We start from the raw sequence: 13,086 nt of genomic DNA, 5'->3' as shown, positions 1-13,086 counted from the left end.
AAAATGGTTTCAAAAATTTTCAATTTAAATGATTTCATTTCTATATATATGTATGAATCCGGCTATAACGACTCCGCTTAAAGCGTCCGGTTATGTCGACGAAAATTCGATGTCTTGGTTGTTCCCCTTACAAACTTATATGAAACCTTCTGGTTAAAGTGTCCACCGGGTAAAGCGACGTAAAATTGTCGGTCCCTTGAGTGTCGCTATAACCGGATTCTACTGTATATATCTATTATATATTTATAAAATTCTATAAGTGCAAGTTCTTGTATTTGTAGAAATACAATTTTTGCCGAACCACTAACCAGAGAGCACATATGTATATAAGTGTGTGTATGTTATAAGTGTGAGTAGTTCACAATATCGACCAAATGCAAATGCTGGGTGTTAAAATTGTTACGAGCTTGGCAAACGGTTTCAATAGTTCGGCATACTCATCACACATAAGGGAAGACATGGATTCTTGCTACGAAGAAATTTCAATTTTCGTGAGCTGCTGCTTGTGCTTACATGCATACATACATTACATGGTTGAGAGAGCAAACAGAACCGAGAGAGGGAGAGAAAGAGAGGGCAAGGAAAACATTCAGCATACAGGAATCTTTTGTTCTCGGTCGAGCGCATGAAGAAAAATGATTGTGCTTTCTTATATTTTCGTAGCCTGAACCTAAAAGTGAGGAGCCGAGCAAATACGAAGTTACATAGATTAGAGATTTTGGTGCAAAATCATTGAAATATATTATTACCCCCAATCCAATTATAATCCACCAACCCGTGAGTATCTTTCCCTCCGTCTTCATACTTAATTAAAGTCTAATTTAGTGATTTTCTCTTGAGTGGCCTATGTTACCGAGAGTGCTATGAAAATTTAAATCTCTTAATTTGTTATTGTTCTTGTCATATTCTTGAATAAAATTTATTTCGCAATGTATGTGTGACTCTGCGATTGCCGTTATTTCAATTCCATTCGTTTTTCCCCGATCCGTTATTCTAACCTGGAAGACGTCTCTGTCTGACGTAGTCTGGGCCCGACAGTAAGTTAGAGCGAGATAAGAATAACAATTGCAATACATGTGAGCGAGAATGTGTGTGAGTACACATAGAACAGCAAAGAGATGGTAAAACGAAATTATGGCAGTTTTTTGAGAAGAAATCGAACGAGCGAACATATCGGTGCCCAGAAAGCTTCCGGTGATGGATTTTAATAAAATAGAAAATACTAATGCGATATCTCAAACATCAGAAGTGGGATCAGATCCTTCCCAAACCAATTCTGATCACCGCTAGCTCGCGGTGCTTCTCTTAGAGAAGCAGAAAAAATCTAAAATATTCTGTTTCAAATGTGGAGAAGCTGGACACATTCAATCGGCCTGCCCTGGCGCCTCATGGAAATTTAATCGTATTGTTGCTGGACTTGAGTGTTCTTTCGTAAGAGAAGCTGTGTCCTGAAAGTTTTCTGGCAAAAGAATCAATAACGTTGTTGATCTTAAAGGTTTTGGAAATAACTCTATAACTAGCTCGATGCAAATTTTATCAAATGTTTTCATAGAATTATTCACTTGAAGTTATATTTCATGTTGTGTTGAATGAGTATCTAAATTACGATATAATAATAGGTCGAGAAATCATGGCTTTAGCTTTAAATAAGTTCATTCCTAGGTTACCAGTAACCTCCTCTATCGATTCCCTAAATAATAGTGTTACACGTCTTTAGGGGCGTGGCATATACAAAAATACTCTGTAATTTTTTCATTTTTGGAGCGTAAGCATCCAAGTTGCATCTAGTTTACGGTTAGCTTGCTCCATGAGCTGGCCAAAAATGAACTGTCTACGCCCAGTAGGGGCGTGGCAAATCGAGAAGAACTGAACGTTCTACAGTATTAGATCTAAACTTAGCTACTAAATTGCTGATGGGATATTCTTACTTGTTTTTATACCCTGAACCCATTGAAAATGGGAAATCAGGGTATAAAGGTTTTGTTAAAAGTATGTAACAGGCAGAAGGAGGCGTGGCAGACACCACAAAGTATATAATTCTTGATCAGGGCGACGAGCTGAGTCGATTTGACGTTCCGTCTGTCCGTATTTATGAACGCGTCGATCTCCGAAGATTTACGTAAGAGCTAGATACTTCAAATATTTAAAATGTCCGTATAAAGAGCGGGCATAAAAAAAACCTTATAGAAAATCAGTTAAAAAATTATATCTTTAAAGTTAGAGTGTCCGAATTTTAAATATATATTAGGATGCATTTTATACAATTTCGGTTTCTGCTAAAATTTACCCCCCGCCCCTATATCCATCCCCTCACCTTCATCTATGTAAAACTCGTATATCAAATACTAGATACTTGTACTTCGGTATACACATACATTTAAACTTTATGATTACGTTCTGAAAGTTTCATTACGATCGTACGTCTAAAAATTAAATTATTCAACCAATAAGTTCTCATTATATTGCCAACACTGCAGCGCAACCCAAGAGCAATCGCCTATATGCGTGTTTGTATGCGTGTGTGTGTGATGAATAATTAAACATTTCTTTATTTTATATGAACTATAACAGCCAATTGCTGGTACGCTCAACTTGTCCGTTCGTTTGCTTACTAAATACTAACATAGGTTTATCGACTTAACCGATAATTGATCTCGAAACGGCTCTTCATTCGCCGATAATAATGAAAGCTACAAATGATGCTTAAAAATGACAAAAAAGCTAAAAAATGAGAAATGTGAAAAAAAAAAATGACAAATGGTTCCTCATTAGTACGAATTGGAAACTTTAGCCCTTTACAACTCAAAGAAGCACTTATGAGCTTCGATCAAAAAATTCTCTATCGGAAAATTCAAAGTAATAGAAAAACACGATGCCATCCAGTTGTCCCCCAACCACTTAGATGGTCTGTTGTGAACCATGTCCACGAGGCAATTGTACACCTTGGTTGGAAAAATATATGAGTTCTACTGGTTTGATAACATGTGTAAATATGTGCGCAAGTTTGTAGACAACTACATTACATACAAATTGACAGAACCATCATCGGGCGAGCCACAAGTAGCGCTCCATCCCATACCAAAGGTAGATATTCCCTGGCCCACGGTTCACATTGACATCACTAGTAAATAATGCGGAAAAAGTGACCAAAACGAATATATAATACATAGTTAAAGTTGATGCCTTCACTAAATTCGTTTACTTATATCACACAGTCAATTGTCAAATTGTAAGATTTAAGATTGGCGATTATGCACTGCTCAAGAATGAGAACAGACACCAAACCAAATTAGATTCCAAATTTAATGGTCCGTTCTAAGTGGTCAGTTCTAGATGGAGACCGATATGTTTCGAAGTCTTTAGTCAACAACCGAATTTATAAGTATTCGCACGAGTTGCTAAGACGTATGCCGGCGGAGTGAATTCCATTGAGTGGAAATGTGCAGTGACGGTGTTGAAAGAAACGTCAATGAAGACGTTGCAAGAGATGTCAATGAAGGCGTTGAAAGAGACGTCAGTAATATGTTAGTGGAGCTAAAGAAAAAAGTGAGTTTGAGAAGTATCGCAACTTGCCGCTAACTTCTCGGGAAAGCAATTCAATCATGTTTGGGTATGCCAGGAGTATCGAAGATCTCATTACGATATCTATCCATCCCTAGTGCCTCCGGAGCGACTAGCTTCGGCAATAAAATTTTATAAGACGGATACTCATATTGCAAAAATCGTTTTTTAATCATTGAGTACCAAACACTGGAGTTAAGCATTCTTTATCAGTTTAATAAAAAATACTTATTCTTATTATTCGTCTTTTATGGGACGGACTATAAATTTATTATGGGAAAAAAGTTTTAGTACAGGCAACTTGCTTCTTCTCGCCTGGATGCATTTGCGTTGAATGTCACCTTTTTGTGCATTCCACCAATAAAAGGCTGTTGCTGTCGCGTGAACTGTTTGCGACGTAACATGCTCCTATTGCAGGCACTCTGAATTTGGGCTACCATTTGGCATGCTCTGGCCTCAGCATTACCAATTGTGGCCAGAGACTGTATGGTCTCTGAAAAGGCCGAGGGATCAAAAGTATCCATACGCCCTGGCAGGTGGCTTACTAATTGTGAGCAGAACTATGGCAGACGGTCCTACATCTCCTCTTATGGTCTGCTCTAGTAACAGCTTCACGGTAGGATGGGCACTTGAAGTTGCCTGCTAAGTGGTCCGGCTGTTTTTCACCTTTCCGGACGCAAAGGGGACATTTTGGTGGCTTGGTGCATGCTTTTGCACTGTGACCCTTCTCTCTCTCTCCACACCTGAAAAAGGCGCCCTGAAAAAGTTGGCTGCCATATGACCGTAATCGAGGCACTTAAACAGCGTTTTTGCTGGTCCATGGCTCGTATCCGTAGCTCATTTTCAAGGGTCGATGTGTACGTCGCGCCCATAGCATTCACGTTGACTCCAGATTTTCCACTTTTACAAGGGAAATGCACAGAAGCTAGGGTCTACAATGAATCGCGACGACATCGACCGCACTTCACGAAAACGCAACTCGAACTCCATTCGCCTGTGTATGTGCGTGTGTGTGTGTGTGACTAGTTATTGAAATATCAGTTGCTCGAGGGGCTCAGACTTAATCAAAAATTACAAAATTACAACAATCTGTTACATCCTTAAATCGAGAGTCGCCAAATTAAACAAATAAGAACGTTGCAGTCGGTCGTTACCGACTGCAGAATACTCATTCACATCCCATAAGCAATTTAGTAGCCAAGTTTAGCTCTAATACTGTAGTAAGTTCAGTTTTTCTTGATTTGCCACGCCTCTACTGGGCGTAGACATTTCAATTTTGGCAAGCTCAAATGAACAATCTAGCCGTAACCTAGCTGCAAAACGGATGCTTACGCTCAAAAAATGAAAAAATTACAGGGTAATTTTTGATGTGCCACGCCCTTAACAATATTATTTGGGGAATCGATAGAGGAAGTAACTAGTAGCTTGACTATCCAAATTTGAAGCTTGTAGCTCTTATAATTATAATAATAATATAAACTTTAACGGTTTGCCACGCCCCTTGTGGGCGGACATACATCCACTAAAACTTTTTGGTCTTGGGAGTTCAGCCCGAGTATATATACCAAATTTGAGCATTTGTCTCTAGCATCAATACTGTCCAAAATATAGCAGAACTTAAACGCTTCTCTCTCCTCTTTGCTAATCCGCCGATATCCATATACTTGCACTTACTTAAATTTGCATAGTGAAATTCATAGCAGGGTACTTCTCAAGAAAATTTATTTGAAATAGTCACCAGGGAGGTGGGGGCGGAGGGAATGATGCTTTCTGCTCAGCAAATTTGCCTGATTTTTATAATTAATCGTTTTTATTAAATTGTTCACACAACTGCGGTCGGTTTGTTTAAATATTCCATTGCAAGATTTGATCCGTGGTTTGCTGTGTCTCATTTAAAATTGCTTTTTAATTTGTTGAAGTTTGGTGCAGCGTCGTATTTGCATTTATTTTGCACATTGCTATAGTTTTCTATTTTCTGACGCTCTCCCCGGCTTACTCTTTACACGTTGGTTAGTGTGAGTGTGAGCATACTTGCACTCTCGATTTAACTCTGTGTTTCTTTCGTTACGTTATGATGCATATTAAATGTGTAGGTCTCACTGGTCGTGATTATGACAAGATTATGTCTACGGTACAAATTGTTTAGAAAAACAGATCAATTTTTCTAAAATATACGGCGCTGTAAGGGCTCAGTTTTTAAAACTGAAAAAGATTTCTAAGCAGTTATCCAGTGATATGGCTGCTGCTGAAGAAACATTAACCCAGTATAATTTCGAGAGTTCCCCTTCTCACTTGGTATCTGTTCGTTGTTGGTACCTCCCTCTGTACCAACACTGTCACCCAATTCGCTTGCCCCTCCCTCACCCTGCACTTCAGTTTTGTCATCCGCTCCTAACTCACTTGATCCCATATCACCTGTTCCTGGAACTATTGGTTCATCTGTTAAGGCTGCTATTGAAACTCAGGTTTCTGTTCAAACATTGGAGTCTTCTCCAATTGTTGTTCAAGCCATGAGTGTTTATAATTCAGCCACTTCCGGCATTTCCTTATCTGTCGTCTCTCCTCGAAAGCAAGTCTTCTTATCTAGGCTTTCATCTGATACGAAATGTGAAGCAGTATCTGCTTTTATTGCAAGCAAGACTTCGGCTAAGGTTTTTCTATCGAAGTTTAGTTTCGCAGCTCCGCGTGAAATTGCCTCTTTTAAGATAAATGTGCCGGTAGAATATTTTAACACTTTATGGGATCCAAATTTCTGGCCACCTCTTGTAGTTGTTCATGAATTTTGACCTAAAAATCGTAACAGAACGGTTCCTATTTCTCTAAATCTACCTTCGGTGCAATCTTCATCAAACATTGTACCAAAAAACTAAATACTTTCCAATCTTCTTCGCAGCTGTCTCTGATTTATCAAAATGTACGTGGCTTAAATTCTAAAGTCTATTCGTACTCAGTTTTAGTGTACAAAATGATATTATTGCATTCACTGAAACGTGGCTAAGTAATAATATTCATAATAGTAAAATTGCGGTTAAATCCAGTATCCTCTCCGATGGGTTTACCATTTCGTCCCTTCATCAAGCGGATTGTTTATCACATGTTCTTATATCCCTCCCTCTTCTGATTTACAAGTTTATGCTCAACATATTAATTGTATTAAGGAAGTTTATGTACATGTGAGTGATAGAGACTTGCTTCTTGTGTTGGGGGATTTTAATATTTCCAACACTTCTTGGTCAGCAACTTGTAATGCAAATTATTTGATTCCAAGTCCAACCAAGTCGTTGTTATCGGATATGCGATTTTGTTTTGCTCAACGATTTAATTAACTCAACAGACTGGTCCCTTTTATATGAGTCGGTTGATATTAATTTGGCAGTGTCGCTTTTTATACAATCTTAAACTCTATTCTGGCCTACTCTAAACTGCCTTGGTTCACTAAGGCTTTCGAATTTAAGAAATATTAAATATAAATTTTTTAAGAACTATAAAAAGTCTGGTTCTAGTGTCGACTGGTCTAATTATTCCATAGCCAAGTCTAATTTTAATCTTTTAAATCCTCGTTGTTATGAGAATTATCTTATACTTTGCAATCGTCAGTTTGCTCGAGATCCTAAAAAATGTTCCTCATTTGTAAACTTAAAGCGCAAGTCTTCTGGTTTGCCGTCTACATTTATGCTTCTTCTAGTGATCCCTATAACAACTCATATCCATATTCACTTTCTGAATATGGGTCTATTAACGCTCCTAAGGTCACTGCTACCTCTCTCGCTGCAGGTATGAGGACGTTGAAACCATCTTTCTCTCCCGGTGCCGATAATATTCCTAGTTGTGTGATTAAAGAGTGCAGTGTTTGTCTTCAGTCACAATTACTAAAATTGTTTAACTTGTCCTTGGATACTGCTGTGTTCCCTTCAATTTGGAAAAAATCTTTCATCATTCCCCTATATAAAAAAGGTGGAATATCTGATATTTTCAATTATAGAGGCATTGCAAAATTATCTGTCATTCCGAAGTTATTTGAAAAAATTATAACATCGGGCTTGCAATATTTTTGCAAATCGATTCAACGTTCAAAATCGATCAACGTCCTCTAATTTACTAGAATTTACTTCGCTTGTCAATGACAGTTTTTATAAAAAAATGCAAACTGATGCTATTTATATTGACTTCAGTAAAGCATTTGACTCCATACATCATCAAATACTAATTTTAAAGCTCGAACGTTTGGAATTTTCCCCTAGACTCGTGTCATGGATTTCATCCTATTTAAAGGGAAGAACGCAAAGAGTCTTGCTGAGAACAGTTATTTCTAAACTCATCTTTGTTTCGTCTGGCGTAACTCACGGTAGCCATTTGGGTCCATTACTCTTTTCTCTCTTTAAAAATGACCTTCCTAGTTGTATCTCGTATTCTACTATATTTATGTATGCCGATGATGTAAAACTTTGCCTTCCAAACTCCAGTGCAAATGGGCATCTACATTTTCAAGATAACCATAATGCATTTCAACTTTGGTGTGTGGCAAGACAGTTTCACTTAAATTGCCCAAAGTGTATGACAATGACCTTCAGTCGTACCACTCCTTATATTAAAATTAATAACATTTCCTTAAAACGCAGCTTTACAGTAAAAACTCTTGGTGTTTTCTTTGACTGTAAATTTAATTTTAATCTTCATATTTCTACCATCATAAAAGAAGCCAAAAAAGTGCTAGGCTTCCTTAAACGTTGAGGAATTTGAAGATCCATACAGTACAAAGCAATTATTTCGCTTGTGCGTCCCATCTGAGAGTATTGCTCAGTTGTATGATCTCCGCAGCATAAACTGTATCAGAATCGTATCGAATCGGTTCAAAAACAATTTCTTCTCTTTGCCTTAAGGGATCTTAGTTGGGACAGTAATTTACGATTACCGTGTTACCATAATAGGCTCATTGATCTTCCAGCATTAATCAATCGCAGAATAATTGTTTTTCTGATCAAAATTATTAACGGTGATATTGATTCGTGCTATTTGTTGATGCGTCTTCATTTTTCGGCTCCGTCTCGAACAACTAGATAATATCGCCCACTTCATTTACCTGTGTGCACTACGGATTATTTTTTGAATAGTCCGTTTTATATTGTATGTGTTAATTTCAATAAATATGATCACTTATTTTCCTTGAATCTCTCTTCCTAAAATAAAATCGTTGCTATTACTTTACCTTAGCGAAACCACTCACAATGCCCAGGCATAAGCATTTGGTCGCCCCTCACCATCATATTTGTAAAAGGCGTATTTTAAGTACTAGAGACTTGTGCTTTGGAATGTACATACATTGGAACATTATGATTACGTTCTGATGCCATTAAGATTGTACGTCTAGAAATTAAATAATTTAACAATTAAATTCTCATAATATTGCCATGACTAGAGCGCAGCCCAAGCGCAGTCGCCTGTGTATGTATGTGAGTGTGTGTGTTTGTTCTCGTAGTCGAGCAGTTTCGACTAGAGCTTTCTTACTTGTTTTATTTCCTCATTTAGAAAACTCCAGCCGACTTAAAAAAAAATATTTATTAAATATTGTGGACTACTAATAAAGTTTTAAACCTTCGTCAAATTTAGCTGATTCAAGGTTGCATGATAAATCGAAAAAAGCGCTTGAAATCATTCTCTTCTTTCAACGTGTGTAAATCTTAGGTGTTAGAAATAGATGACAATATTTTTTATGGAAAGGATTCAGGAGGCTAAAAACTAACATTCATACGTGTGTTTCGTTAGATATAACTTTTGATCCCTCATCTACACCTTCAAGATGATCTTAACGCATTTCAACATTGGTGTGTGACAAACCCGTTGCACTTAAATTGCCCAAAGTGTATTAATTTATTTATTTCGTAAAGCTATTGACAAAAGCGATAGTCAAATTAAATAAAAAAAAAAAATAAAGCCTAAACAAAGTACAGGATATAATATCAATAGTAACACCGACCCGATGGGGGTATTTTATTTGCCAGTCCGGCCAGCTATGCCCACGTCTCAAATCCAAATATGGTCAGTGAAACTAATGAAGCTATAAAAAGAAAGAGTTAGTAAGAAAACTTAGAAAAAAATAAAATATTAAATGTAGACTTATTCATAATTCAGACTATACATAATTCTTAAAATAAAAAAAAATAAAAAAAAATAATAATAAAAAAAAAAACAAGTAAGAAAGCTACAGACGATTGCGCTTGGGCTGCTGTGTTGGCAATAATATGAGAATAATTTCTAGACATACGATCGTAATGAAACTTTCAGAACGTAATCATAATGTTAAAATGTATGTGTATACCGAAGCACAAGTCTCTAGTATTTGATATACGACTTTTACAAAGATGAGGGTGAGGGGGTGGATTTAGGGGTGGGGGGTAAATTTTGACAAAAACCGAAATTGTATAAAATACATCTTTATATACACTTTAAATTTGGAGACCCTAGCTTAAAAGGGGAAGGAGATATAATTTTTTAAGTGATCTTCGATAAGGTTTTTTATCGATAGAAAAGTATCGCAATGAGTTATCGTTTTTTAGTGATGCGCGTGATATATACGGGCATTTAAAAAAAAAGTTGAAGTCTCTAGCTCCTATATCTTCTGAAATCGACGCGTTCAAACGGACGGACAGACAGACAGACGGACAGGGCTAAATCGACTCAGCTCGTCGCCCTGATCAAGAATATATATACTTTGTGGGGTCTGCCACGCCTCCTTCTGCCTGTTACATACATTTCAACAAAACCATTATACCCTGATTTCCCATTTTCAATGGGTTCAGGGAATAAAAACAAATATATATAATGAACAATATTTAGTATAGAACAAGTAAGAATGCTCTAGTCGAGACTGCTCGATTAGGAGATACCCTGAACCCTCCAAGCTGATATTATATTATATATTATCATTCTGCACTTATTTTATGCACGCAAACAAACATACACATACATCCACCCTCACGCGCCCGCGCTCTGCTAACTGCGCAGTAAGCAGCGACTGCGCTTGGGCTGCGCTGCAGTGTGGGCAATAGTATGAGAATTTACTTGGTGAATAACTTCTTTTGTAAACACACGATCTTGATGAAATTTTAAGGGCGTAATTATATGGTCATTCCAAAGCACAAGTCTCTAGGTTTTGAAATACGTTTTTTTACAAATTGGTGGCGAAGGGGGCGTGGTATCTAAAATCTGTTGATTTCAAAATGTTTGTATTTATCATATGTATATACACAGCCAATCTGAAGTCTCCACGTCTAATAGTATTCCAATGAGGCTCAAAAAACAAAAGCAATTTTTCGATTATTCTCGATAAAAAAGTTATCGGATTAGTTATCGAAAAATAAAGCAAACTCATACTGCGTATGGTATACACGAGTATGCACACAAAATTTCAGCTCTCTAGCTTTTATATTTTCTGAGATCTCGGCTTTCATACGGACAGACGGACGGACGGACGGACGGACAGGGCTATATCGACTCAGCTCATCGTGCTGATCAAGAATATATATACTTTGTGTCTGCGATGATTCCTTCTGCCTGTTACATACTTTTTCACAAAAACATTATACCCTGATTTCCCATTTTCAATGGGTTCAGGGTATAAAAAGAAAAGAAAGGAAGAGCACAGAATAGAATATAGGATAGAATTGAGAAATCACTATACAACATTGACAACGAAAATGTATACCAATGCTTATGCCTGGGCATTGTGAGTGATTTCCCTAAGATAAGCTAATAGCAAACTTTTTATTTTAGGAAGAGAGAGCTCTAAGGAAAAAACGTGATAATATTTATTAAAATTAACACTAAGAACATGAAACGAACTGTGCAAAGAATAATCCCTAGTGCACACCGGTAAATGAAGCGGACGATAGTATCTAGTTGTTCGGGACGGAACCGAAAAGTTTAGACGACCCAACAAAGAGGACGAATCAATATCACCACTAACCAATTTATGCAGAAAAACAATTCCTAAAATTGTTCTGCGATTGGTTAGCGATGGAAGATCAATAAGCTGGAGCCTACTATGATAAGACGGTAATCGTAAATTACTGTCCCATCGAAGATCCCTTAAGGCAAAGAGAAGAAACTGCGGAGACCAAACAACAGAGCAATACTCTAAGATGGGACGCACAAGCGACGTAAATAAGCGCTTGGTGATAAAAGGATCTTTAAATTCCTTAGACCAACGTTTAATAAAGCCAAGCACACTTTGGGCTTCATTAATGATGGTAGAAATATGAAGATTAAAATTTAGTTTACAATCAAAAGAAACACCAAGATCTTTGATTGTGTGAATGCGTCGTAAGGAAATATTGCTAATTTTATAATCAACAATTAGAGGTACGGTACGACTGAAGGTCATTGTCATACACTTTGAGCAATTTAAGTCCAGCTGGTTTGCCACACACCAAAGTTAAAATGCATTTAGGTCATCTTGCATGTGGTCAAAATGGCTACCCTGAGCTACTCCAGACGAAACAAAGAACTTTAGACATAGCTGTTCTAAGCAGGACTCTTTGGGTTCTACCAATTAAATAGGATGAAATCCAAGATACAAGTCTAGGCGAAAATCCTAAGCGTTCAAACTTAAGAATTAGTATGTGATGTACGAATACACTTGACTATGATGGTGTTTAGTTTCGTATTGATCTTTATTCTTCTGAGCCCGGGTTTATATACCCAGACTCATTCATAATTTCAACCCTTAAATCTAATGTATCTATTGCTGAGTGTGTAAGGCTCCGCGTTGGTCTATTAGCTATTCTTATCCTATCGCTGAGTTTGTAAGGCTCCGCGCTCGTCTCTTACGTTATCTTGTCGCTAAGGGTCAGAGTCGTGTTTTATTTCTAGTTTGACAGTTCACACTTTCACATATGGTATCTATTTTATGTATGCCGTCTGTCGAGTACATAGATTGTATGTTCCCATACTTATCATATTTCTATGTTCATGCATGTTCATGAACATTCTGCGGGGGGCCAGAGAAGGTGGTAGCTAACAATTGCTGTCTCTGGTTCCTTTTCTTAATTAGGTACAAGGCAAATAGAGATATTATAATTATTACTAGTCCCAAAGAAATATTTCCATTCATTGTGTGGAGGAAAAGATCCTCAATGTGTACTTTATGACGGTGCAACTCCTGGTGTTCTGGTCGATTTTGTTTAAGGAAGAGTGGAGCGTATCTCGCAGTATTTGTAGATATTAGGTCCTGTGGAGTTATAATGTTAATTTTACCTATCCTGTCTGAGCATCCAGCGAATAGCTCGATTATGCCTTGGCTTGGTAACAGGACCACGTCCTCGTAGTTTCCGCATATGATGTGGGCTGACTTTTTCTCAAACTCTTTAAAGATCCAGCTATTTTTTCCATTGAGTTTTTTGACGAACGTGTCCTCCTCGTATTCCATCATCTTGCACGGCTGCTTTTTGTTCGGTTTTAAGGGAGATATTTCACAACTTTTGACATCTGCATTTTCCCACACCCAACTTCCTTCGCATAGGTATGTGG

At 37.4% G+C, this 13,086-nt stretch overlaps 1 protein-coding gene and 1 long non-coding RNA gene across 4 annotated transcripts in view; both read left to right on the top strand.

Moving 5' to 3' along the window:
- Positions 1-13,086, top strand: part of LOC149092497 (uncharacterized) — a 171,868-nt gene that overhangs the window by 89,591 nt on the left and 69,191 nt on the right. The gene's annotated exons all lie outside the window — the stretch shown is intronic.
- The window catches only part of Snap25 (Synaptosomal-associated protein 25kDa), a 95,697-nt gene that overhangs the window by 40,796 nt on the left and 41,815 nt on the right, over positions 1-13,086 (top strand). The gene's annotated exons all lie outside the window — the stretch shown is intronic.

Source organism: Drosophila navojoa, chromosome 2 (assembly GCF_054131105.1).
Source record: "Drosophila navojoa isolate 15081-1374.11 chromosome 2, UAZ_NAV_1.0, whole genome shotgun sequence".
Lineage (NCBI taxonomy): Eukaryota > Metazoa > Arthropoda > Insecta > Diptera > Drosophilidae > Drosophila > Drosophila navojoa.
Note: the sequence above shows the minus strand (reverse complement) of the source record. Positions and strands in the feature narration are given on the sequence as shown.